Below are 26,868 nucleotides of genomic sequence, written 5' to 3' on the forward strand. Positions count from 1 at the left end.
GGCTCCGTCCCTGGCTTCACTTCACACCAATGGAAAGTTTGGGCTAACTTTTGTAGTCATTTACAAGACTACAAATAAAAGTTTAGGATAGGAAACATTATTTAAAGCTAATACAGTCTCCATAGGATCCAATTCCACAATTAAATTATCGATTCCTAACTCCCTAGCCAAATTGAGACCATCTCTTAAGGCCCAAACTTATGCCAACAAACTAGAAGCTTGCCAATAGCTCTGAAGAATCCCTTCACCAAGTTACCCTTCTCATTCGGGATAAGCCTTCCCTTACCAGCCTGACCTGTGCTCCCCAAAAAAGTACCATCGGTCTTGAGCTTGAACCAGTTCACCAAAGGTTTTTGCTATTTCAAAAGCACAGTAGTTCTAGTTGTAGAGGCACGGTCTGAGGGTAATTAGACAAAAGACTATATTGCCATTACTTAAACATTGAGAATGAATAAGTCTTGGTTGAGGCATTTGTTACTAAAAAGTACTGCATCTCTATGCAGCCCAAGACTCCATATGCTTGTCAAAAACACAATAGACGAATGGATAGAAGATTAAGCATGAGTGATAGAACAAGTGCCATTCCTTTTTCAACCAGGAATGAAGGGGGTTTTCCCGAGAGAACTGAATTGCAAAAGGAATTCCAAAATTCCAATGCTACTCTAGAAATTCTTGGCAAACTGGCAATCTCTCAAAACCTGAACAATTGATTCACTTTCCTCATTACATAGGAGGCAAACAATGTTAAGATTGACAGCCCTTGATCCTAGTATTTCCTTGATAAGAACAATTTTTTTTTTTTCAAATCAAATAAATCATTTTTTTCGTACTAGGAATAATTAATGCAATGCAGGCAGAACCAAGATAAAATCTGGACCTTAGGTAGCATAAAAGCTTTCCAAATCCAAGAATGACTCCAAGATTCTGTCGTCATAGGGTTGAATCCCTTAGACAAAAGATAAGCAAATTTCATAGTAAACTCACCATTCTTAGAGAATGACCATGCTTAGGAATCCTCCTTATTGGAAAGGAGGGGAATTGGAATTTGGAACGACCTTTATAGTCTGTAAAGGTCTATCTTCACCTATCTTTAATATCAAATAAGTTTTTGATAAGTAATCCTCATCTTACTTATCAAAAAAAAAAAAAAGATAGGGCTTAATCCGTCTCTTGTTATACAATTCAAATTCCCAATTCCTACTTACGCCAGTTATAAAGCATGGACTACCAGTGGCGGAGCCACTTGATGACCAGGCCCCCCCAAAATTTTTGAAAAAATTAATTAATTTTTTTGAAAATATCTTAAATTTTGATAATTTTCAAATAATCTTATTATTTTAGTTCCCATACTTTATAATATACATACATATTTAAGAAAGTATAAAAGAAAATATAATTTTCATTTAAATAAAATACAATCTATAAATACATGTGTAAATAAATTATAATAATTAAACATTCATTATCTTTAAAAAGAACATATAGGTATTTTAACAATTATCTCAACAAATAAAAGGGAAAAAATTGAGTTATGAAGTATTGTATATTACTATTTTATATTTCATACACAAAAAAAAAAAATATATATATATATATATATATATATATATATATGGCCCCCCAAAGATAAATTCCTAGTTCCGCCACTGTGGACTACCCAACACTTAAACACCCATGTTCTCGTGGGCAGGTCTTATTTTCTATGAAATTGGGTGTTTTTTTTATACAGGGCCTATTACGTTGCTTTTAAACCGCCACAATAGGTAATTACTCAAAAAGTACCTATTATAGTGGTTTGGAAGCGCCGTAATAGGTCTGAAAATTCCTTGATAGAAAACCTATTACACTCAAAAACGTATATATGGTTTTCTAGTCATTGAACCCACTTCCATGTAAAAAGCCTATGGTGTAGAAAAAATTTTCAGCAGGCTTGTGGTGTAGAAAACATCTCCACTAATCTACGACGGCTTTTTGTGTTGTTGCGACAAACTTTGGCCGTTGCAAATAGCAATTTGTTTTGTAGTGAGGTATAACCATAGACATCCTATCATCCCACCTGTAATTTAATTTTCAATAATTAATTCAGATTGCAATATATCAAAATGTGTTTGTGTGCATTTATGTGTGTACATAAAGGTAAAAGTTAAGCATAGTTACTTGGCTTTTTTAATTTTTTTTCTTAAAATTTCCTTTTGATAGGTAAATAGTGGAGAAGAGGGAAAAATAATTCGAACAATTACCATTGGACTTGATAGGCCAAGAATGTATTGATCCATTGTGATGAATTAACCAATTAATTACCCAAGTTAATTAATTAATCCAATTAACATACAATACACATGGTAGCACAAACAAATCACCAACTAAGTTAATATGCAGCGGAAAATAAAGATGATACAGTGATTTGATTACGAATAAGGAAAACCTCCAAGGCAAAACCCCATCGGGTGATTTTAAGGTCCCCACTCCTAAGAATCCACTATTATCACAACAAGCGGTTACAAGTAAAGAAATCTCAGTACCTTATACCAACCTATAGTTGAACCTTTACACCAATACCCAATTGGACTTGCTCTGTAGTAGTAATCTCTCCTTTCAATGCACGACTCCCAGCACGTGACTAACCAATCGATGCACTGATCCAAATACGTGACTAACCACCAACTTGAGAAGGATGTTGGCTAAAAAGTTCTTCAATTCATCAACACAATGAAGATCACGAAACTCCTTGGTTACAAAACCCTACGGCGTACAAGTGCAGCAGCTTCTTGAAAAGAAAGATGAACTAAGGCATATGTCTCCGGTCACAATATGCTTGTGAAAAACATTTGCATCAAGCTACACTCACTTGCATCAACTGTGACGGCCCTTAAAATAATCCTTATATATATTTAGGGTTATGAGAAAAGAAAGCCTAAACATATATACACGGATTGGTGTGAAATCAGATTTGAAAAACTAATTTTTATAAATCTTGATAGATAGGTTATCTATCGAGCAGTTGTCAAGCATTGGGCAAAAATTGCCTTTTAAACATCAATAGATGTTATCTGTCGAGCTAGCTATCAAGCTTTAAAATCCATCACTTCTTTACTTGTTTCTTAGACAGACTAGCATGGATTTAACACTTGGACTCGAACTCTGGTTCCTTGAAGTATTAAACACATTCTAGATCTACCCAATTATAAGTAAAATGTGTTTTGTCAAAGGAATAGTCAATTCTAGATGACATATGTTCCTAACATGATTCACATATGTCCTAACAGGATTAATACTTGAACCCCAAGTATAATTCCACAATTTTTGTTCTTTAGGTTCCCAATTAAATTCTAGCTAGAAGTGCACTGGCCTTTAAGCCATTAAATCACATGGTTTTACTGCATTGATTAATAAGTTATATTGTTGAAATTAATTGGAAACTGAAGGTATAACACCTTAAAATTTGTATCTGAGTTTTAGTTTTTTCCTTGTGCATGTATAATCCGAGTTTTTTCCTTGTGCATATATAATAAGAGGTTGTGAGTTTTGGTTAGTTGTTTAACAAATAAAGTCTTTTGATATTGAATAAAAAATTTGGAATTTGAATCCAACCTATACAAAAAATTAATTGGTATCTTGACCGAATAATAAAAAGTAATCATCATAGAGCCATAGATTAAAATTCTATCATATAAATCATTATAAATAAATAAATAAAATAAAAAACTTATTTGTTTCTGTTTATAGTGTAAAGATGGACAATTCCGGTGGTAATGTTCCGTTTATTAAAAATGTCCTTGAAAACTATGAAATTAAAATTTGAGATATGAGGAACATCCCATAGTCCTTGTGACTGAAGCTTTTGCTCTCCACTTTGGACTCTATTCAGAAAATCTATGTATGAGACGTCCCTCTCAAAGGTATATCCAGGAAAAAAGCTCAACCGTTCGAACAAAACTTGGAGTTCCTATTAATTAAGAAAAACAAAACATTACGAGTCATATTGTTATATTAATTAGAAGAACTTTAAAGGTATTTTTTTAGTTTTCTATAAGGTATTATAAATCATGTTGATCATTATAAATCATGCTCCCAAGGCATGTGGGGGCATGGGTTTTAAGCAATTAAAGGAGTTTAATCTGGCTATGTTGGCTAAATAAGGGTGGAGGTTACAGACCGGAGTTGATTCTTTGTTGTTTCGGGTATTCAAGGCGAAATATTTTCCAACTACCAACTTCACTGCAGCTAGCTTGGGGAGTACTCCGTCCTATGCCTAGAGGAGCCTATTGGCAGCCCAGGAAATAGTGAGAAAAGGAAGCAGATGGCAAGTGGGCAATGGGTGTAGCACACGGATTTGGCTGGACAAATGGTTACCCTCCCCTTCTACATATCAAGTGTCTTCCCTAGTATCAATCCTCCCTCAGGAAGCTCGGGTTGAAACACTAATAGATAGGGAGAATGGAATGTGGAAAAGCGAGTTGGTTCGACAAGTTTTTCTCCCCCATGAAGCTAACATTATTTGCGGTATTGCCTTAAGTGCAAGTCTGCCAGTAGATAAGCTAGTTTGGGCTCTAACTGTGAATGGCCATTTTAGTGTTCGGAGTGCTTACAAGTTAGCTAGGGAGATGGGTCTGAGAGCAAATTCAGGGGAACTATCTGATGGTACTCGTTTGAAGAGGTTTTGGAAGCAACTTTGGAGGTGTAATGTCCCGCATAAGGTCCGTCATTTTGCCTGGAGGGCATGCAGCGACATATTACCTACAAAAGCAAACCTAGTTCATCGTAAAGTCTTAAGGGATAGCTGTTGTGAAGAATGTCAAAGGGAAGTTGAGTCATCGGGCCATTTATTCTGGGGTTGCTCTAGAGCCCGTGATGTTTGACGCAGCTCAAAGCTGTTTCGAAATTTTGACAGCTTACGTTTCCACTCGTTTATGGATGTGTTATGGTTTGTGATGATGGAGGAGCAGTGGGAACAAAGCCGGGTTGAGAAGGTCTTAATGATAGCTTGGGCCATTTGGACAAATAGGAATGAATGCAAACATAAAGGAGTGAAAAAGACCAATCAGGGGCTGCTACAGTGGTCCTTGGACTATTTAGGGGAGTACCATGCATGTTCTATGGATCCTGGTGGTTCGACGCCCTCTGTAGTTGTGGACTGGACACACACCCCCCCCCCCCCCTTCCGGCCTCCAAATCGACACAAAATAAATGTGGACGATGCTGTGTTTAAGGCTCAAAAAGCAACAAGTGTTGGGGTACTTATTCGGGATGCTGAAGGCACGTTGATTGGAGCTTGTAGCAAGCGGATTATGGCTCCTCTAGGGGCCATTGAAGTTGAGGCGAAAGCTATAGAGTCCGGGTTGTAATTTGCGAAGGACTTATCTATACAGGAGTTTACGTTGGAGAGTGACTCCCAAACTTTGATACAAGCTTTGTTGGAGTTGTCACCACCGCCTTCTTCTATTGCTGCTCTGGTGTATGGTTCTTTGGCTTCTTGTCACACTTTTCACTATGTGGACTTCTGTCATGTGGGTCGTAGAGGCAATAGGCCGGCCCATTTACTAGCAAGACATGCTTTAGGCATTGCTAATTTTTCAGTTTGGGTGGAAGAGGTTCCTTGTTTCTTAGAACAAGCTCTTGCCCAAGATTTAATTGTTGCTTTTCAAAGTTAATAATAGTATGACAGTATTTCCTATCCAAAAAAAAAGATGTCCCTTATCCACAGAAATTAAGAGTGCGGTCATCATAATATTTGGCTAATTCTATACAGTAAATGATGCCATATTTGGTCACAAGGGAAATAATTCTAGAGTGAAAAAAAAAAAAAAAAAAAAAAAAAAAAAAAAAAAAAAAAGAAGGATGATCTCGAATTTTCTGGAATATAAATTAATTTGTAATATAAGATGTGGGGGTCAATTATCTAGAAGGTACTATTAAAACTGTACGAATTGGGCCTATGGCCCAATCCGAGGATGGTCAAATAAGGTTATAATGGGAATGGTATAAGAATAAGAAATAAGGATTGTATGTGATAGTCCAAAATATGTCCGAGGAGAAAAGTCATCTCGGAAACAGAGATCCAAGGTCAGTAAGAATGTCTTATCATCCTGGACATCCTTCAAGATTGCATCACGATTAGAAGTCAGATATTGGATAAGGGATGAGTAAAGGGAGGCAACGAATATCTTCAAAAGCTGCTACGTCCACATTAAATGCATCACAGCTAACTCTCTGGCCGCATTAATGTAAAGGTGATACCTGAAAAGTGGTTAAGCAGCCTTATAGCTGCTAATTGAAGGTTCTGGGAGGTGTTGGATGGGACAAGAAGGAGTTCCTAGAACCTAACCTACACGTGTATGGTAGAGATGATACTAAGATTATAGTATATAGCATAGAAAGGTGGCCAAAAACAAGGCATCAAAAAAAAAAAAAAAGAAGAAATCTTTGTAATAATCCCTTGAACTCCTGTAACTTTGTTCATCAATAAGACATTATAACATAACTCCTCAGACCATGTCGAGGACAGATTTTCTTATCTTAATTGTGTTTGATACTCTTAAATCAACAACTATTATTGTCTTCATTATTAAATAGAACTAGTTCTTTCACCCAAGCTCTACAAATTCATTGTTTGGGTTTATTGGGCTAAACCCAATCCTATATTGAGTCCAATCCAAATTCAGTCCATACATAAGATATTGGTAAAATACTAAAATTACTTAGGCTGCATTTGTTTTGGCTGAAAACGATTTCAGGAAATCCTTTTACACCACGCTCCGTGTTTGGTACGTACTGAAAATTGGGTCAACTGAAATTGATTTTCTGTGTTGACTGTAAAATAAAGCCTCTCTGGTGTAAAACCATTTCAGGTTTTATTTTACCTTCAAATGAATTACACCTAAGGAAAATAGAAGAGAGAAAGAAACAGCCAGAGGAGATGGCACATCCAAGCACCGGCTTGTCACACCCCAACACCGGTGAGATCCCACCCACTCAACCTCACCGCCATCATCCAAGCTACCCTCCTTCATGAGCTCTGATCCACATCCAAGCTACCCATCTACCCACATAATCCAATCCCCATTTCGGCAAACCCACACCCACCCAATCTAGCTGCCGCCGTCCTCCGTCGATACCGATCTCTCTCTTTCTCGATCTGGCCGCCGCCGTCCTCTGTTGATACCAAGATCGCACTTTCCCGATCTATCTCTCACTCTTTCTTCCTCCTCTCACTGAGTATATTATGTATATATTGTGAATAAATGGTTTTATTTTGATTTTTGGTTGTGTTAAGTGTGTATTTTGAAATTTTTTGTTATAAAATTTGTTTGGAAGCTGAGAAAATAGCTAAGAAAATGTGAAGCATTTGTAGGAAAATAGTATTTTTAGAATGTTACCAAACACCGAAAATCGTTTTCCGGACTATTTTCCATTGCAGAACCAAACACCCGGATTTCTTTTTCCTTACAAGAATTCATTTTCCCATATATTCATTTTACACTTGGAATTCGATTTACATCAAACCAAACGCAGCCTTAGTGTATTGCTTAACATAGATCCATTTTTTTTAACTTAAAACAATATATTGGTTGGAAAACGTAGGCTTGATTTTAGAAAAACATATAAGTGCTTTCTTTTTCTTGTTTTTTTTTTTTTTTTCTTATCTAAATCAAGATTTGAATTATATTATTGATAGGTACAACTCAACCGTCAGCTATAGTGGCTGGTTACGCACCATACACATTGTATTATTGATAGGTACAACTCAACCCTCAGCTATTGTGGCTGGTTACGTACCATGCATACTATGAGTTTCTAATTTTTTATGGATAGTTGGAAAGGCATGTTTGTTATCTAATTTGATTTAGTATCTGTTTGGGAATCATATAGTTTTCGATAGCTTATTTTATAATATTTATTAAAAGATATAGTTTTTTGGTAATTTTTATGTACATGTGTGACAAAGAGCTAAAAACTAATTGATTTAAAAAAAATTAGTTTTGTTAATTAAAAAGAAAGGACTAAAAAATAAAAACTAAAAACTTTTTTTTGGCTAAACAGATACAACGCCTAATATTAATATTGTAAAATTTTGAGGGACAACTCTCATAAACTATTTAACATAACATCCTATGTTTGATCCATCTCACATGTCATTCTCTTTTCTTTTTTTTTTTCTTTTCTTTTCTTTTTTTAATCTAAACTAACATCCTAAGTTTTTTTTTTCACTTGGCTTCATATTTTCGTTAAATTCTAGTAACCTTTTGACTTATCCTAGGTAAAAATTATTTCCCACCTCTATCTCTTTTCACCATGATCTAAGTACTTGTGATCTAGATCCTCTAGATTACTTTTTTCTTTTTTTCTTTTTTTCTCTTTTTTGAGAAGAAGATCCTGTACATTACTTAAAAATAAAAATTTTATAAAGTTCTTAAAATATTATTTACTCATTATAAAATAAGTATATTATATTTTATCATATTTTTACATTTAAACAAATATTGATTAATACTACTTTTGCATGTAGTACCACACTACCACTTATTTTACAAAATAGATAAGAATTTAAAATTAATAATAATAATAATAATAATAATTTAGAGCATCATATTTCATACTCCATTATAATGGAGTAGAATATAAGTTGTAACAAACAGATCCTACATTTATGGATTAGTCGAATATGTCCAATTATCTTACCAATTACTAAGAGCATCAGCAGTGGGCCTGTCAAATGCCAAATGTAAAGTACATTTGGCATACAGGCCCAAAATACACTCAACAACTAGATGGCTAAAAGTGGGAAAGGTCAAATTTTTTTGGCATAGCACTACAATACCATCTCATATATGAGATGGTACTGTGGCGCTATGCCAAAACAAAATAGTTTATTTTAATCTGTTATGAGATGGTATTGTAGTGCTATGCCAAAATAAAATAGTTTATTTTAATCTGTTCAAGCCCCTCTCTCTCTTGCTACAATACCAGGTTTTTGCTCTCTCATCCCCTCTCTCTCTCGCCATTGTCAAGCTTCTCTCTTTCTCTCTGAATCACCATACTGCTGTCACCAAGCCTCGCTTTTCTCTCCAAATCACCAAGTCGTTGTCACCAAGCCTCTGCCGAATGCCGATTCACCCTCACCCATCTTCAAATCCCTTTACCGATTCACTCATCCCATAAACCCAACAGTCTAGAGAAGCTGAATGGTATAAGCAAAGAATATTTTGGATTCATGGGCATCGGCGTGGAGATCCTATTTGTGGGCATTGGAGGTGAGATCGGATTCGTGGGGTTTGGGTTGCCACTTTTATGATTTGTGAGGTGAGATCGAATTGTTAGTTTTGTGATTTATGGCTTGCTGGGTTTTGGTATGGTGGGTGGGTCTCAGGTGGTGTGGCCATGGATTTCGTGGGTTGCAAATGGGTATCTGGTGAGGTTTCGAGGGTTGCAAATTGGTGTGGCCATGGATTTCAGGTGGGTCTCAGGTGAGGTTTTGTGGGTTGCAAATGGGTGTGGCCATGGGTCTCAGGTGCATTTGGAATGGGTCACAAAGGGTTCACAATGGTTGAGGTTTTGTGGGTTTTTTTGCCACCGGTGGTGGTGGCTGGCTATGGCTAGTTGCAGGTTGCTGGGGTTGGTGGCAAAGACTCTTTTGATTGGCAGGATGTTAGAAAGAAATAAAAAAATAATATTTTAATAAAATAGTAAAATAATAGAGTTTTGGGATGTTAGATGTATTGTAAAATGGTATGCTATAATTGATAAAGTAGTTTTTTAGGATGATAAAATAAGATGAGATAGCAAAACCAGTTGGAGATGCTCTAATTATAAGTATGGTATGGCGTATACAAGTCAAAATTTGGTTTCATTCTCCAAAAAAAAAAAAAAAAAAAGTGGTTGAATAAAACGATGGCCTACCCTCAAACGGTGCCGTTCAATTCTGAGTTTAGTGTATATACAAGTGAAGTGATGGGCATTGTAATTCTTTGCTTAGAAAAAAAGCACTACACGTGAAATCTTTTTCAGCAATGGGAACCGCAACAGAGAAGGGCATTCTCAAAAATGAAGCACTTCAAAAGGTTAGTTTTCCCCAGTGCTTTCGTTAAATTATACTTCAAACCCAAGCCTTTTTCTCTTCTTTTTTTTCTGTTCTCCTTTAATTTGTACGTTGTTGATCAAGAGCTTGTTACGTAAATAGTACAGAATTTCTTTAAAAAAAAAAAAAAAAACAACAACAACAACAACAATAAATATGGCCTGGAAGACCACAAGTTTAATTGTGAGCTTCCCTTTACGAGCTTAAAAAATAAAAAGAAGAAGAAAGAACAAACAAACAAACCTCTGATAAAGTTAATTATATTCAATAAAAGAAAAATTGCCATATATGTTGTCTGAAAGAGTCTCTGATAACGGCTTTTTTTTTTTTTTTTTTTTTTTGGTTATGTTTTATTCTTTATAATTTTTTAGCTTCTTCTTCACAATCAGGAAACTATTAATTGTTCTCTCAAAAAAAACTTTGTATTCTTGATACCAACTCTGGATATTCTACAATTTATTGGCGCATAACAGGGGGAATTTCATATATATGGCTATTTAGTTGAAACTAAAACTATGATTTGCCACCAAAAAATAAAAAACCTATGATTTGTATAATAAATAATGCAATACTTCTCCTTTTGGGTAAACTAATTTAAGCATGTTACTTCATTTTAAATAAACATAGTTTTGTGGGTTCTAATTAACATAACTGGTAAAATCTCTAATGATTAAATAAGATATTTGGGGTTCAATCCTAACCTACATCAAAAAATTATTGGTGTCTTGGTCTGATAATAAAAAACTATCATTAGGAGCAGATATCATAAGTTGAAACTCTCTCGCAATAAAAATAAAAAAAAAAAATTAAAGATAGTTTTACAAAGCTTCATTCGCAAACTTTGGTATCCACAATAATTTTGAGAATCAAACCTAGATAATAATAGGTTCTAAAAAAAACGTAGATAATAATAATAATAATGTTTATAGTAGAATTTTTCAAAAGCGGACGTCATAAGTTAAAACTCTCTTTTAAAAAAAATAAAGATAGTTTTACAAAGCTTGATTCACAAACTTTGGTATCCACAACAATTTTGAGAATCAAACGTAGATAATAATAGGTTCAAAAAAAATGTAGATAATAATAATCATAATGTTTATAGTAGAATTCTTCAAAGAATGCGTTATGAAAAGGAAGTTTTTGTAATAAATAATTTTACACTATGTTTGAAAAAAAATGGGGGTAGAGGGAAGGATGAAAATTAATAAATAATTTTTTAAAAAAAAAATAGGAGATAAGAAAAGAAAAGAAAGGGAAAGGAGAATAGTTTTCCAAAATATTGTTTTGTTTACAAGCTAGAAAAGAAGGGAAAGATGTATAACACTTTTTAGCTTTTTACTTTCACATTTTCTCCCAAATTGGAAGGAAAGAAAAATAGTGGTTCCCATGGAAAATTATTCTCCCTATTTCCAGATTTCCCTTTCCTTTCCTCAATTTATCTCCAACCAAATAAGGAATTTTTCTTTCTCTTCCCAACTCTTCTTTTCTTTCCTTCCATCTCCTCTATAACCAATGATAGGCTAGTACTTGGTTTTGGATTCCCTTTGTGTCTTTAAAGGCCCGTTTAGAGCATCTCCAGCAGCTTCTCCAAATTTTTGTACTATTTGGAGAATGAACAATGACATTTAGCTTTTACCTATCCACTTTTTCAAATACACTTCCAACAGATTCTCTATCCCATTCTCTATCTCGTTTAAATATTATTTCTTCATTCATTGTTTATTCTTTTTTTAATCATCATTTATTCTTTTTTTAACAAATATATTTTTTAATGAGAAGTGTTATGTTTACAACATTTTACGCAATACTTTTACAACAAAATTTATGTGGAAAGTTGTTACTAGTTCTAATTTGAACCCACCACTGAAATTATTTTTTTACTCGCCAATATTAACTAATAACAATTTGTTACTTAAAATTTATTGTGAAAATATTGTAAAAATATTGTAGTAGTATTTTTCAATTAGGATTTTTTATTTTTTATATTATTTTTCTTCCTTTCATTTCATTTTCATCCACGTTTCATTTCTTTTTTACTTTTTTCTTTTTCTTATTTTTCTCCCCTACCCAAGTGTCCAGCCCCCTTCTTTTATTTATTTTTTTTTCACCTCAAGAACCTTCCAGCATTTCACATTTGCTTCACATCAGAGAAGAGAGAGAGAGAGAGAGGAAAGATCGTCGACCAGCATCTCGTCGTCCACCACATCTCCAGCATCTCCACCGCCGCTCCAGCATCTCCACCGCCGCTCATCGTCCTCCCCACCACCAGGCTGGGTTAGATCGGCTTTTTTTTTTTTTTTTCATATTTGCTTGTTCTGACTCAACTTTATTTTAAGAATTGGATTTTTTTTGTATTTTGTGTTTGGATTAATTCTTTTGTTCATGAACATGTCTCTCTCTTTTCTCTTTTATTTATTTATTTATTTTTCTGATTTCATTTGGTTTATGAGAAAAAAAGAAGCAACGGCAACGGAGAGAATGAGAGCATGAGAGAGAAAAAAAAAAAAAAAGCATCGGAGAGAATGAGAGGAAAAAAAAAATCTGGAGGAGAGAGAAAGAATTGATATAATAAGTAGTTGGTGTAATATTTTAATCCAAGATATTCAATTGCTAATGTACAGTAGCCCATCTAACCTGATGGGCTACTTTTCATAAGCTAAAAAATTTTTCGGGTATAGAGAATCTGCTGGAGCTTGTTTTTATGGTCCCATTCTCTATTATAGCTAATATTTTGCCTATACATACACTGCTAGAGATGCTCTTGTAAAGCCATATACACTGCTAGAGATGCTCTTGTAAAGCCATTTGAAGACTCTGTTATGTGATTTAAATGCTAAAAAAACGTGGACCTCACTTATCTATCTACCACTTTTGGTCTTGAAGCCCACCATCCCACTTAGATAAATATTTCAAAAGAATCTTAAAGCATTACCGCATTAGTTCTAATTTCTTTTATTTTTCAAGGGCATCCAAAATATTCTAGTCAGCCTTATTTGTAGGCTATACACATAGAGATGGTACTTTAATTTGATCCCTTTCAGGTTGTAATTTCTTTTCAATTTGTAACTCAGTATGGCTCAACTTCCTCTAAAAATGATGTCTTTCATATATTGTAGTACATTTTCTAGAAGAGCTTCCCGAGAGAGCATGAGCAATTGAAGGAACTCAGAGAGGCCACAGCCAAGCAATATCCCATGTGGTTGGTCATAATTTCTTTCCTGACACTATTTTTTAAGTTATTTTAGATGTTTCGTGTGGTTAGGACTGCTTTAACCTCAGCTTTTGAACTAAGCATTCAAATTAATTTGTTGTATATGTATCTTTACTTTTGAATTGTACTCAAATGTGGCAGGAGTATTATGAATGTGCCTGTTGATGAAGGGATATTCCTCTCAATGCTTCTAAAGATTATGAACGCGATCGAAGAAGACATTAGAGCTTGGAGTCTTCACTGGTTACTCTCTTCTTACTACTGCTCTAGCACTACAAGTTGATCGCAAGGTAAGTTTCAAAACTCATATTTTCCACACCCAAAAATAAAAATAAAAAATAAAATAAAATAAAATATTTTCTCGTATTATGGGTAAGTTACACTAATACCCTTGACTTTTTATGCTATTTCATTAAGACCTCCTTAAAAAAAAAAAAATTCCTTGCCAATTTTGCCCTTTAAAGTTTGGAAATATTTTCATTTTAATCCATGAAGTTATTTTTCATTTTGGTCTACCAAGTTTAATTTTGTTTTCAAAATGGTCTTTTTGTCCATCTACATTAGTGAGCTGACAGTTAAGTGCCAAATAAGCATCTAGCTATATGGCTACGTCACTCATTTTGCCATGTTATCTTGACATGTCACCAAAATAAATAATATTTTGAAAAGAGTAATGCAAAAAAAGCAAAAACTCAATTTGTAAATTTTTTTTAAACTAGTTTGTATCTTTAGTATGGTTTTTGAATGGAGTTGTGGTGTGATTTTGTGTTAAAACCCTTTCTCTCTCCTTGTATGTTGTGTTTGTTTCTCAAAAAAAAAGTTTGTATCTTTAGCATTTTTTAAAATTTATCAGACCATTAAAAAAAACAAAAAAAAAAATTGTTTTCCTTTGCTCATCTCTCTCTCTCTCTCTCTCTCTCCCCTAAAATATCTTACCAAAAGGCCCCCCCTCCCCCAACTGCTGCTACTCGTTGCCTCCAAAATGCTCATTATAAGCAACATATATCACCTTTCCTTTCCCTCTCCACCAACTCAGTCTCAAACCCCATGAGACCTTTTCCAAGATGGACAAGCACTTTGGTCCCTTACGACCTTTTGCCTTGGCTACATCACCACCATAGTTGCTTATTTTCATGACACCACCGAAGAAAACTCCACACCCACGACCAAATCAACCCATACTATTAAAAAATAAATAAATAAATAAATAAAAAAACATGGTGGTATGGGCCGGTTGATTTGAGTTTGATGATGGCTTTGATTATGAGAGGATTGGTGTGTTTCATAAATCAAATTTTTTTTTTCATAACACTACTAATGGTGTATTTCTTAACCCACAACAATTTTCAAATTTATCACAAATCCTAATATGGTCTATCGTGGATGGTATATAATAAAGATTGTGTCAACAGTAGACCCATGTAAAGGTGATACTACTCTAATTACAATAGGTAATATAAGTAGTTATAAAAAATAATTTGTGAAAATGTTGTTTTCCTAAAATTACCCCTTCAATAATCTAACTTAATTCATGACATGGTTGTGATGCCATGTCATTCTTACCAATTTACCCTTTCTTTAAGTGGATTGTTATTGCTTCAACAAGGTTATTTTGTGGCCATGTGTATATTAAGAATAGCTCAAGTTGATCTTACATGATAACCAAAGTTACTGTAAAGTTGTGATTTACAACTATTTTGTGTTTGCTTTAATTTCGTGCCAAATTTGATTATAATTTTGTTCAATCTTGTGTACCCTATATTTTATGTGGGATTTCATTGTAAGGGTTGTGGGTGAGAGAGAATGTGAAGACTCAAGGCAAATTGAAGACCAAAGAAGTTTTCGCAGGTAGCTCACGAGAAGTCTTCCAGCAAAGTGAAGCATGTGCTCAGCACATGACTGGAATGCAAAGAGTCATGACAGATAGTGACAGCTGGTTTTCGCAAGTATCTCGTGAGTAAGGCATTCCCACGAGATACCCGCAAAACATTCTATTTTGCCAATTTGTCATATCTGATACACCAAGTCTCTACCCAAACTATATATACCCACATTACTCACATATGTTGAGGAGTACTTTTCAGAGAGAAAACCCTAGCCATTACCCTTGAGAGTGAGAAATTGTCATACCCACAATTCTCTACATAATCCATTGTGGTTTTCCTCAACTCCTACCTCTCCATTTCCAAATCCTTAAGAGGTTGATAGCCCAAACACTTACCACACACATCTTGAGTGTAAAGTGAGGTTTTGGTGCTGCTGGGAAGTATTGGAAGAAATCATTTGTTTGGTGGATACCATCGGGCTGAATTGCATGATCTAGAGAGCTAGAGAAGACAAGGCTTCGTTAAGTTAGTTGGTAGCAAGAGCTTGGAGGGCTCAAGTACATGGGGTAAACTAGGTTTGAAGGGTCTTTTGTTATTCGTGTACTCCAACTTATTCTTTAGTGGATCAATTTACCACTTGGAGGGCGACGGAGAAGTTTTTCGCTGAGTTATTCGGTTTCCTCTTCGATAACACATCGGCGTGTTATCTTGTGTTTGCATTCTTCTTTCCTACTTTTTTAGCTTTCATTTTACTACTGTGATTTAATGCATATGACTTAGAGTAGTTATATTGTTTATTCGCTCGCATTTACTCTATTCCACACTTAGTTTAAGTTAGAGTAGAATCAACTGAGTCATAATTTTAATTTAGGGTCTAAACAGCTCTTGTGTTTTCACACAAATTCGAGCTTTTAGTTACCTTTTATAAAAAGGAGTGGTGATAATTACACACAATTTCATGTCAACTAAAACCTTGTTTTTAAAACACAATTTGACAATATGTGTGCATGGGAGTGTGTAATAAAAAGTATATTACAAAAATTAGCCTATAAAAAATAGGTGGAACAAGAGGCCTTGTTTTCCAGTGTCATAAGCAGCATAGGAGTTTAGTACAATTCACACAGCATTAGAAAAGAGGAGGTTGGTGCCTTCCTACTATGTTCATGGCACTATAAAATAGGGTGTCTATAAATTACACTAATCTAGCTTCCTTCATTCCTCACTTCTCTCCGTGGGTCTAGTGAATCTTTATCTACACAATCTTAATTTCTTCACACAATCGATGTTATTTGGCCATTAGCATATCTGATTTGATCATTTAAAAGGTTTTTTTTGGATTGTTTCCCTCTTTTTTCACAATTTGGCACCAAAATCTTAGGTCATGCAAGAGCCATGTGATCTCTCTATTATCAAATGGACGTATTATTGATAGAAGGAGACTATTTGGTACAGAGGCAAAGTTGCTATTTATCAAATTAATGAAAAAAAAAAAGTAGTTGCAGGGTCTTAGTGAAACAACATAAAAGTTTAGGAGGTGTTAGTGCAATTTACCTTTCTTTTTTTTTCTTTTTTTTTACTCCTATTTTACATTAATTAATGAGAATATAAATAGCATTAGATAGTAAGACCAAATTAAATTAATGTTTTTATCTTTGCAGATAATAGCTATTGACCCAAACAAGGATGCGTATCAAATTGGATTGCCATTTATTCAGAAAGCTGAAATGGAGCATAAGATTAATTTTATCGAATCAGAAGCCTCGCCAATTTTAAATGATCTAATTATCAACGTAAGTTTTCTAACATAATGAATATTGCAATTGTATATGTACTTACTTAAGACAGTAATCCTGCATGTTTATGATAGAAGTATGGGCCAAAAGTATTTATGTATTTAATAACAAAAGCATTATCTTTCTTTTTACCTCGTGTTCTCTGCATTCAAAAGAAGATACACCTAGACCTCGTCAAAATGGATATGTAAATTTGAAGAAAGTCAATTTCTTACTTGAGGACATTTTGATTTGGCTAACAGAACAAAATATTTCGGTATCAGTTAATATCGAGGTACCGTTCCAGAGTTATCATATATATATATATATATATATCAAAACCTAAAATTTGTTAAGAACTTTTGTAAATTATAAATCCATATATAAAGTAACTATATCCCTAACCTAAAATATTAATCCTTAATCAATATATTAACCCAATAATAATAATAATAATATAATGGTGATTGTAGAATTCCAATTAGTTAAAAATAAAATCAAAATATTAAAAAAGAATTAAAGGTATCTCAGCAAAAAAAAAAAAGAATTAAAGGTAAATATTAATGTTTGTCCGGTGGGTAAGTAAGGACAATTGAAATAACAAATTCTTTTGAGTTGGTGTGATCAAAGCTTGAAACCACAACTTAGTGACATTCACTGTGGTATCAAATCTAAGAGGAGGTGCTTGGAGTTGGTCAAAGGTTTTGGTCATTTACACAGGTGTGTTGTTCATGAAGAGATCCATGTATGATAAATTCAGATGTTTCGAAGCTGCTGTCAATCTCAATAGTGAGTTCATATGATAAATTCAGATGTTTTGAAGCTGCTGTCAATCTCAATAGTGAGTTCATCTACTAGGATTCTAGAATCTAGGTTACAAATGTTTGTCCAAGATTGTAAATTCCTTCTCATATAGCGGATTGCCTTGCTTGATAGTGGATTAAAGCATGTGTTGTGTATACAAGAGTTAGGCCATTTTGGATATACACCACTATAAGTTTCTTTAAAAAACCTTCTCCCCTCTCCCCGTATGTGTGTTAAAAATACTTAGTATTCTCAAAAGAAAAAATAGTGGATTAATCCCACATTGGAAAATGAGTATGAGTAAAAAAGGTTTAAAGCCTATGCTGTGTATCCATGAGTTAGGCCCTTTTGGATAGACATCACTGTAAGTTTCTTTAAAAAACCTTCTCCCCTCCCCATGTGTGTGTATGTTAAAAATACTTAGTATTCTAAAAGAAAAATGAAATAACAATAAAATAGTCAAATTTTGAAAAAATAACATTTTAACTCAACTACTTTAGTACTTCGCGTGGACACACTTAGAGTGGATTTGGTGCAATCTGTTGTTTTAGTACTTTGAGGAAGATGACCAAACTGACTGAGTTTGAGAGAGAAAATGAAGAAAAAAAAAAAAAAAACAAACAAAGATTTCAGTACCAATTTTTCGGCCGAAACGCGAATTATTTCTCGGTATCGCCAAAACACCCTGGTATAGGTTGGTATTCAAAGCGGTACAAATCATGAGTGTTTCTGTACCAAATTGCATACCGAAAGGGTAAATTTTGGCATACCATTTTAGATAGTGAGAAGTAATATTGATATAACTCTCTCTCAAATTTGGGTGTAAATCGAGCAAATTGATAGTTTGGAGGACATTGAAAATAAGGAAAAAGTTCATGGTAGAATAGTGTAATTTTCCAAATACAATTTGAGAGGCAAGTGCTATTTTCTCCAAGGGCTACTTGCAAGGACGAAAGGAGGGGAGGCCAAGGGCCATTTTTTTTTTTTTTATATACAAGATAGAATTCTACTCTAGTCTAATCTAAGTGTATACGTGTGTGAAATTCATTCCTGGAAACTTGAACCCCGGCCCTTACCCCCTACACCCCACAAGTATTTATACTTGTGGAGTGACCATCGCACCAAGGGTGTGCGGTGGTAAGGGCCATTTTTTTTTAAACCCCCTTTGAATACTTTATAATATCCCAATGTTTCCTAATATTATATAACCAAAAATTTTACATTTTTATCTATTTTAATTTGTAATTTTTAGATATATTTTTAAACTAATAGTTAGTAATTTGTCATTTGGAATTAGAGATTTGGATGATAGATGTCATTATAAATTCTTACGTGCTATGTGACTTATCAATTTTTTTATGAACATAAAAATGTTTAGTTTTATAATTCTATAAATTCTACAGTTACAACATTATGTTTACATACTTTTTACAACTTCTTTTTCCCATTTATTTTTTAAGAAATACTAATATCAACAAATATGAGACGAGAGTTACTTAAAAATTTATGAATGAAATATTTTTAATGATGATTTTACTTATATTTTATGTAAAGTGATTTTTTTTTTTTTTTTTTTTTGGTCAAGGAGGTTGTAACTTTTATTAAGAGAATTCGGCCAAATTGGCTAAAACTATAGCACTAAAGTGTGAAGGAACATCCTTTATCCACACTAAAAAAAACCATTGATATGTCTAGCATGTGTAGTAAGGTTGAGAGCAATAGAATTATCCTATCTTTTAGTATGGGAAAAAAATAACATCAATAAAGACATCTGTTGATGGTTTATCACAATTTCATGAGTAACATAAATTATATTAGAATTTATTAATCCATATTTTTGTAGTTTTTCTATACTACTATTTAAGGAACTTCCCCCGTTAGGGATACTCTTTTTTTTTTTTCAAAAATGCTCCTACACCCCTATATTTAAGTAGAGACAAAAGTAAAAGACAATCCGGTAAAAATACAACTCTAATTTCCACTAAAACATTGCCTAAAAAATAGAGTCACTCTCCTTTTTGATTTTCAAATTTCTTTATCCACTTATAAATTCTAAATGCGTAATATTAATGAGAAAATGTCTAAACCTTAAATTAGAATGAATGAAAAATTATGACACCAAAAAAGCCTCATCGTACACGCAAAGCGCATGTGATGAGGCAGTATTAATGTTATTAATTTGGTTTCGTTCCGGCCAAAACAGCCGGAATATCTCATACCGATATGCAATCTGGTATAGTAATATCACCCGTTCCACCTTGGGTTAAATTCCAACCAATTTCGAGAAGTTCTGGCCATTTTGTCAAATTCCGCCCAATTTCGGTGGGTATCATATTTTGTCTTTGCCGCCATTCTTCGTCTTCTTCTCTTCTTCGTTTCTTCTTCTTCTGGAGTCTAGCTAGTACTCTTTTAAGTTTCAACTTTTATGAGCCCACATGTGATTAGCTTTGGTTAGCTTTGGAAATGACAAAGAAAAGTTTTTATAAAAATCCAAGTAAGTGTCAAACTTAGCTATTATTTTATTTTCCCCCATTGTTTAGGTTGAAAGTTGTTATTGGTTCTAATTTGAACCTATCACTGAAATTACTTTTTTTATCCACTAATAACATCCCGTAATAACCTTTCACTTAGACTTTATTGTGAAAATATTGTGAACATAGCATTTCTCTATTATTATAGACCTTCTACATACTAATTAAAATATTAATAACTTTTGTGGATGCAATAAGTGCTTTGACTCTCACATTTATTGAATTTTTTATAATTATCCAAAATGTGATTTTTATTTGTAGAAAAAATTATAATAAATATTTTTTTAATCCCACTTTATTTAATTTTTTTAGAAAAAATAAATTAAATTCGTTATTTTATATAGTAGTAACACTTCTTTGAATTGATACTTACATGTGTGTGTGTGTGTGTGTGTGTGTGTGTGTGTGTGTGTGTGTGTTTTTAAGAATCCCGAAACACCTTAAAAAGAATAACAATAATAATAATTTTAAATAATATAAATAAAATTCTACATGGGCTCCGTCACTAGGTCTAAGAATGTGCGTAGGGAAGTAGTTTTGAACTCAAGTAGTATTGGGCCCCAAGTGAAAATAAACCTAATACTGACTGACACATTCTGGTGGATGACCTTTATGAAGGAGTCAAACCTCGGACCACAAACTTAGCCAAACACATTACTCACTAAAAAGGTTATAGATCGTTAAGCTGAGGATGAGGTACTTGTCGAGCCCCTGAGGATGAAGTATTTACTGAGCTACCAATGATGAGATACTTTCTAAGCTTCCAAGGAAGGACTAGGGAAAATGCAGAATTGTCTAAGGAAGTCTACTGTATTTTTGTGGGATTTAATGTAAGAGTTGTGTGTGAGAGTTTGGTGAAGATTCTATGAAGATGAAGAATTCGCGACTAGCTCACTACTAGCTTGCAAGTACCAATCCGCGAAAAGGCCACGTGAGAAGCACATGCTGGAATTTGAAGAGTCTTTGCCAGGCTGGATTTTGCGAGTCATTCGTAATTCAGGTCAAGTCGCGAGTAACCCACGAAACTCTCTGTTTGATGACTTTGAGTGTCTTTTCACATACCTTTATCAATACTATTTAAACCCTCATTACCCATGAAATTGTAATAAGGAGTTTTTCCAAGAAACTTTTGAGAGAGAAAACCCTAGTCAAACACTTGAGAGTTAGAGATTGTTTACCCACAATCATCTACACCATTTTTCTAAATTTTCCTTTACTCCTACCTCTTCATCTACACATCCTTGCGAGGTTCTTAGCCCAAACACTCACCTCACCCCTTTTGAGTGTTGAGAGAAGTGTTGGTACATATGGGAAGTATTGGAAGAAGCCATTGAGTGGTGTATGCAATTTGGAGGGTCTCTTCATTATTCATGTACTCTAACTTTATTCACTAGTGGATCAATTTCGGCTAGGAGGGCCGTGGAGAGGTTTTTTGCCGAGTACTTCGGTTTCCTCTTCGATAACACATCTCGGTGTTATCTTATGTTTGCATCTCTCTTTCCTACCCTTTAAGCTTTACATTTATTGTTTATTGTACTTGCTTATGCCATAGAGTAGTGTTCCGGGTTCATTGCGCATCATTTACTCCTGTTCCGCACTTAGTTAAGTTAGAGTAAAAGTAACTAAGCCGTTTTTTTAAAATTAGAGGTCTAAATTGGCTATAGTGTTTCACACTATTTAAGCTTTCATTCCTGATAAAGTAATAGTCACATTCACATTAATGAGACTCACCTGCTTGACACAATCATATTTATTGATGAATGATTAGCCTGAATAGTGCTGAAGGTCCCAAAAGTCTCCATTCATCATGAAAATGGGGAAGCAAGAGCCTGATGAGATAAGGAGCCTTCCAGCTGTACAGGGACAACACATTCCAAATGATGTAGGACACAGTTTATTTAAATTTTGTAATTATTTAATTACAACATTTTTATGTAATTTTTATTATTTTAGGTTTTGGTGATTTATTTCTTTATTTTAGGTGCTTTTAATGTTGTTTAGTCAAATTAGGATTTTATATGCTTTCATAGCCTCCTTAGGGTCTAGCCACCCTAGGTTTTCTTTTTACTATTTAAATGCATTGTAGCCTCTAAAGGAAATTTAGTTTTCAAATTTATAAGATAAAGACTTTGTCTGTTTCTCTCTAGAGGATTCCAGTTTTATTACCTTGTGGATTCAAGAAACCCTTCGTGAATTCGAGGTTTACTACCCAGACACTAACAATTTAGTTTTTGTCCATCAAAGAGAGTATCGTGTGTGTTTTTTTCAAGCTTCCATGACATCGGTTGGTATCAGAGCCCTGACTTACCCTGGTCTGATGGCTAGCCAACAAGACGGTAACCACCACAACAATGATGGCGATGACGACGTCAACAACCCAATCCTCACTAGGGTTGAGTTCCTTGAGTTTCATAAAGAGGCTCGTGATGAGAATCAACAATTTTGTGAAAAGAGTCAACAAATTATAGGCGAAATCAAGCAAATGATTGCTACTCTTCTTGCTAGGAAATCATCTCACAACAACAATGATCAATATATTCAACGACGCACTCCTAACTACAAGAAAATTCCATTCTTTGACGGAGATATATGTAAGTTGGATTTTATTGACTGGCTTCTTGATTTGGAAGAGTATTTTAATTTTTGGAAGATTTGTGATGAAGAAAAAGTGTGGCTTGCATCTAAGAAATTGGATGATGAAGCAAAGGAATGGTGGGAAGACATTCAAATTGATAGAAAGCGACAAGGTAAGCATCCAATCCGCTCTTGGCAAAGAATGAAAAGAGTATTAATTGATTTATGGTTTCCTAATGACTATTATGATATATTAGATTATACAAGTGTTGATTATAAATCTATATATTCATATGAAAAGCAATATGTTCAAAACATGAAAGGTCAATCACATAATTAAAATTATCACAACCAAATTCATGTGTCAAGTAAAGGAAAGGGTTTGCAGGTTGAGAAGAAGCAACCTATTTCTAAAGAAAAATTTGAAGTGGTTAAAAAAGATCAAGACTTGCAACAAGTTATTGAATTGAAGATTGAAGATACCACTTGTCAAAAATTTGATGAAGAGGTCAAAGAAACGAATGTTGAGTTGATTGTGGAAGATCACAGAAATCAAGAGATGGTAATTATTGAGAATATTGTGGAAGATCCAATTGAGGTTAAAAATGAGGACGAGTCCATCACCCACAACCTCCAAATTCCGATTGATTTGTTGAAGATGACTACACAATATGTTGATTTTCTTGGAGTAGAAAATTTTAATTTTATTATCAACCCATTGTTGATTGATGTTGCAAATAAATTGAAGGTAGATGAGAAAATTCAATAACAAGTTATTGAATTGAAGATTGAAGATACCACTTGTCAAAAATTTGATGAAGAGGTCAAAGAAACGAATGTTGAGTTGATTGTGGAAGATCACAGAAATCAAGATATGGTAATTATTGAGAATATTGTGGAAGATCCAATTGAGGTTAAAAATGAGGACGAGTCCATCACCCACAACCTCCAAATTCCGATTGATTTGTTGAAGATGACTACACAATATGTTGATTTTCTTGGAGTAGAAAATTTTAATTTTATTATCAACCCATTGTTGATTGATGTTGCAAATAAATTGAAGGTAGATGAGAAAAAAATTTATGCTATACTTCATGAAGAATTCAAGTTTCAAAACTAGATCAAATTATTAAAGCATTCAAAGTATTTGTTTATTTGGAGTGGAAGATTTTAAATTTCAACCATCAACTTGAGGACAAGTTTGTTTCAAGTGGAGGAGTCTGATGTAGGACATGGTTTATTTAAATTTTGTAATTATTTAATTACAACATTTTTATTTAATTTTTATTATTTTAAGTTTAGGTGATTTATTTCCTTGTTTTAGGTGCTTTTAATGTTGTTTAGTCAAATTAAGGTTTTATATACTTTCATAGCCTCCTTAGGGTTTTCTAGCCGCCTTAGGGTTTCTAGCTGCCCTAGGTTTTTTTTTCTACTATTTAAACGCATTGTAACCTCCAAATGCAATTAAGTTTTCAGATTTATAAAAATACAGATTTTGCCTATTTCTCTCTGGTGGATTCCAATTTTATTATCTTGTGGATTCAAGTAACCTCTCGTGAATTCAAGTAACCTCTCGTGAATTCAAAGTTTACTATCCAAAAACTAACAGTTTAGTTTCTGTTCATCAAAAAGAGTATCATGTGTGCTTTTTTCAGACTTCTGCGACATCACCAAAGAAGAAGGCAGGCCAAATATAAGGGAGGATAAGGCCAAAAATGGGGGGACACATAGAAAATGAGAGAGAGAGAATTATAGAAAGAAAAATATAGCTTTAGAAGATATTCAAGAGCCTGTTCTTTAGCAAATAGCAACAAAATGTATTGTGTTGACTCTTGCATGAATAATATAGTCTCATCTTTGTAGTTTCACATAGAATCTTCTTCTTATTCAAATCTCCCATTGTCGATTATCAGTAACCCCTCCTACCAAATTAATTAGGAAGTTAGAGATTTTATTAAGATTTTTGACTCGCATAATGTGAAAACCTCTTCCTTAGGAGTTTTTTTTTTCCCTGGTTCCTAAAAGTGAATCTAGAATTAAAAATTTTCTCTTGGTAAAATTTGAACATGTTTTCTGTTTTGATGAATATGATGTCCTACTTGCGGAAATAATTTAACCATATTCAGAATTCCTTAACAATGTCTTCAGATTCCACAATCCACATGGCTAAACTTTTTCACTTCTCTTCTCTTTCTAAAAATGCAGAGCAAACAAGAAGGGACATTCGATTTTTGCATTTGTGGATGCTGACAAGGATAACTACATCATATATCACGAGCTTCTTTTAAAGCTAGTTAAGATTGGTGGAATAATTGGTTACGATAATACCTTATGGTTTGGATCAGTGGCTGCTCCTGAAGAGGATGCTAAGGAAGGATTTATTAAGCATCACAGAAAATGTTTCATGGAGTTGAACAACTTTCTAGCAACTGATCCCCGCATCGAATCGTCCCTCATTTCAATTGGTGATGGCCTCACCCTTTGCAGGCGCCTCTACTAGTGAAATCAACACATTGAAGTTGTTGCTACACTAGAAAGTTGCTCCAATAGTTATATAGAATAAATCAAATATTTGAAAAATAAATAAATAATGACTTGCAAATTGGCTTGACAGTAAGGATGCTCAATAAGGAAAAATTATTCCGTATATTTGATGTATATCTTTACGTAGGTGGACTTAATTCTAGTAGCAAGTCGATTGCATTGAGGCATGGATCATTTGTTATATATATTATTTAATTATATATATATATAGCTTGCTTTTAACTTATTATATGGCCAAGCTCACGCTGGCAATTTGAGCTACAAAGCTAATGTTATCTTTTTCCCCAAACAAGAGAAAAAAAAAAAAAAAAAAAAAAAAAAAAAAAAAGGCTAATTTTTTCTTATTAGTTTGATGGATCACGTTTGCATAAGACTGTCACATTTATTTCTATTAATATTATATACAAATTGTTTTATTTAAAATTTGGTTGATAGGCACAAGCTTGCAAAAAAGCTCTAAAAAAAGTGTAGTGAGTGTGACTTCATTATTCCTTGAAATTTGGTTGATAGGCACAACCTCAATAATGCAATGAAACAAACAATTATAGTTTGAGAAGAGATAGCAAATATGCTGCATTATTCAGATTATGATAATCATTATAGCAATTTTTTTTTATACAAAATAAAAATTCTACTCTAAACTAATCTAAATGTATGTGTAAAATTTTCTCCTAAAAACTTGAACCCTGACCCTTAATTGCAGTCAAAGGCTACAGCTAAAATTTAGGATAAAATTTATATTGTCGGGATAAAATTTATGATAATTTAGGATAAATCATATTGTTATGATAAAATTTAGCTACAAACTTAGTTATAGTCAAAGGTTACAACTTCCACTAAAAAAATTAACTTGGTTACATATTTCAAAAATCGTCATTGAATTGTATGTTCTTTATGTTCTTAACACATATCAAATTTTGTATCAATTAGATATTATTTACTATTCGATTCATAAACTTACTTTTAATACATAATTTTAGACTGCAAAAACTTGAAATTTAAACATTTGGTTGATGATATAGCTATTGATCTTTGATTTTCTGAAAATTTGACAAGCATGAAAGATATAAAAAGAAAATATTATTCAATGATAAATTAGTCAAAGTTCACATTAAATAAAAAGAAATTGATTAGAGTTGTAGTCCTTGGCTAAGCTTTGTCTATATTGTTAATTGTGACTGATTTTGTCTACTTTTTCCCACCCTATCTTGGGAATATATTTATTTAAGGAGTTTCTTAAAATATCACACATTTTTTTCTAAGAAACGAGAATATTATTCAAACAAGAGAAACAAAGAAGCATCCTTCCTACAAGCATTCACTTCACAACTGCTGCAGAAAGAAGATACTTATTACAACAAAATGAAGACCAATAAGAAGCAGCAAACTTGGCTTAGCTCTATCCTCATCCAATTAAAATTACAACTAACAAAAGATTTCCCAAGGTCTAATATATCGCAAATTAGAGTTTGGATAGGCCACGCAGCATGTGTCCAACCATCTTTAATGGCATCAAAACAATTTTTAGCAT

General features: G+C 33.5%; 1 pseudogene; it reads left to right on the plus strand.

The window, feature by feature from the left end:
- The first annotated feature begins 10,007 nt into the window (after positions 1–10,007).
- On the plus strand, positions 10,008–25,315 carry LOC115982703 (annotated as a pseudogene).
- The last annotated feature ends 1,553 nt before the right edge of the window (positions 25,316–26,868 follow it).

This window comes from Quercus lobata, chromosome 3 (assembly GCF_001633185.2).
Source record: "Quercus lobata isolate SW786 chromosome 3, ValleyOak3.0 Primary Assembly, whole genome shotgun sequence".
NCBI lineage: Eukaryota > Viridiplantae > Streptophyta > Magnoliopsida > Fagales > Fagaceae > Quercus > Quercus lobata.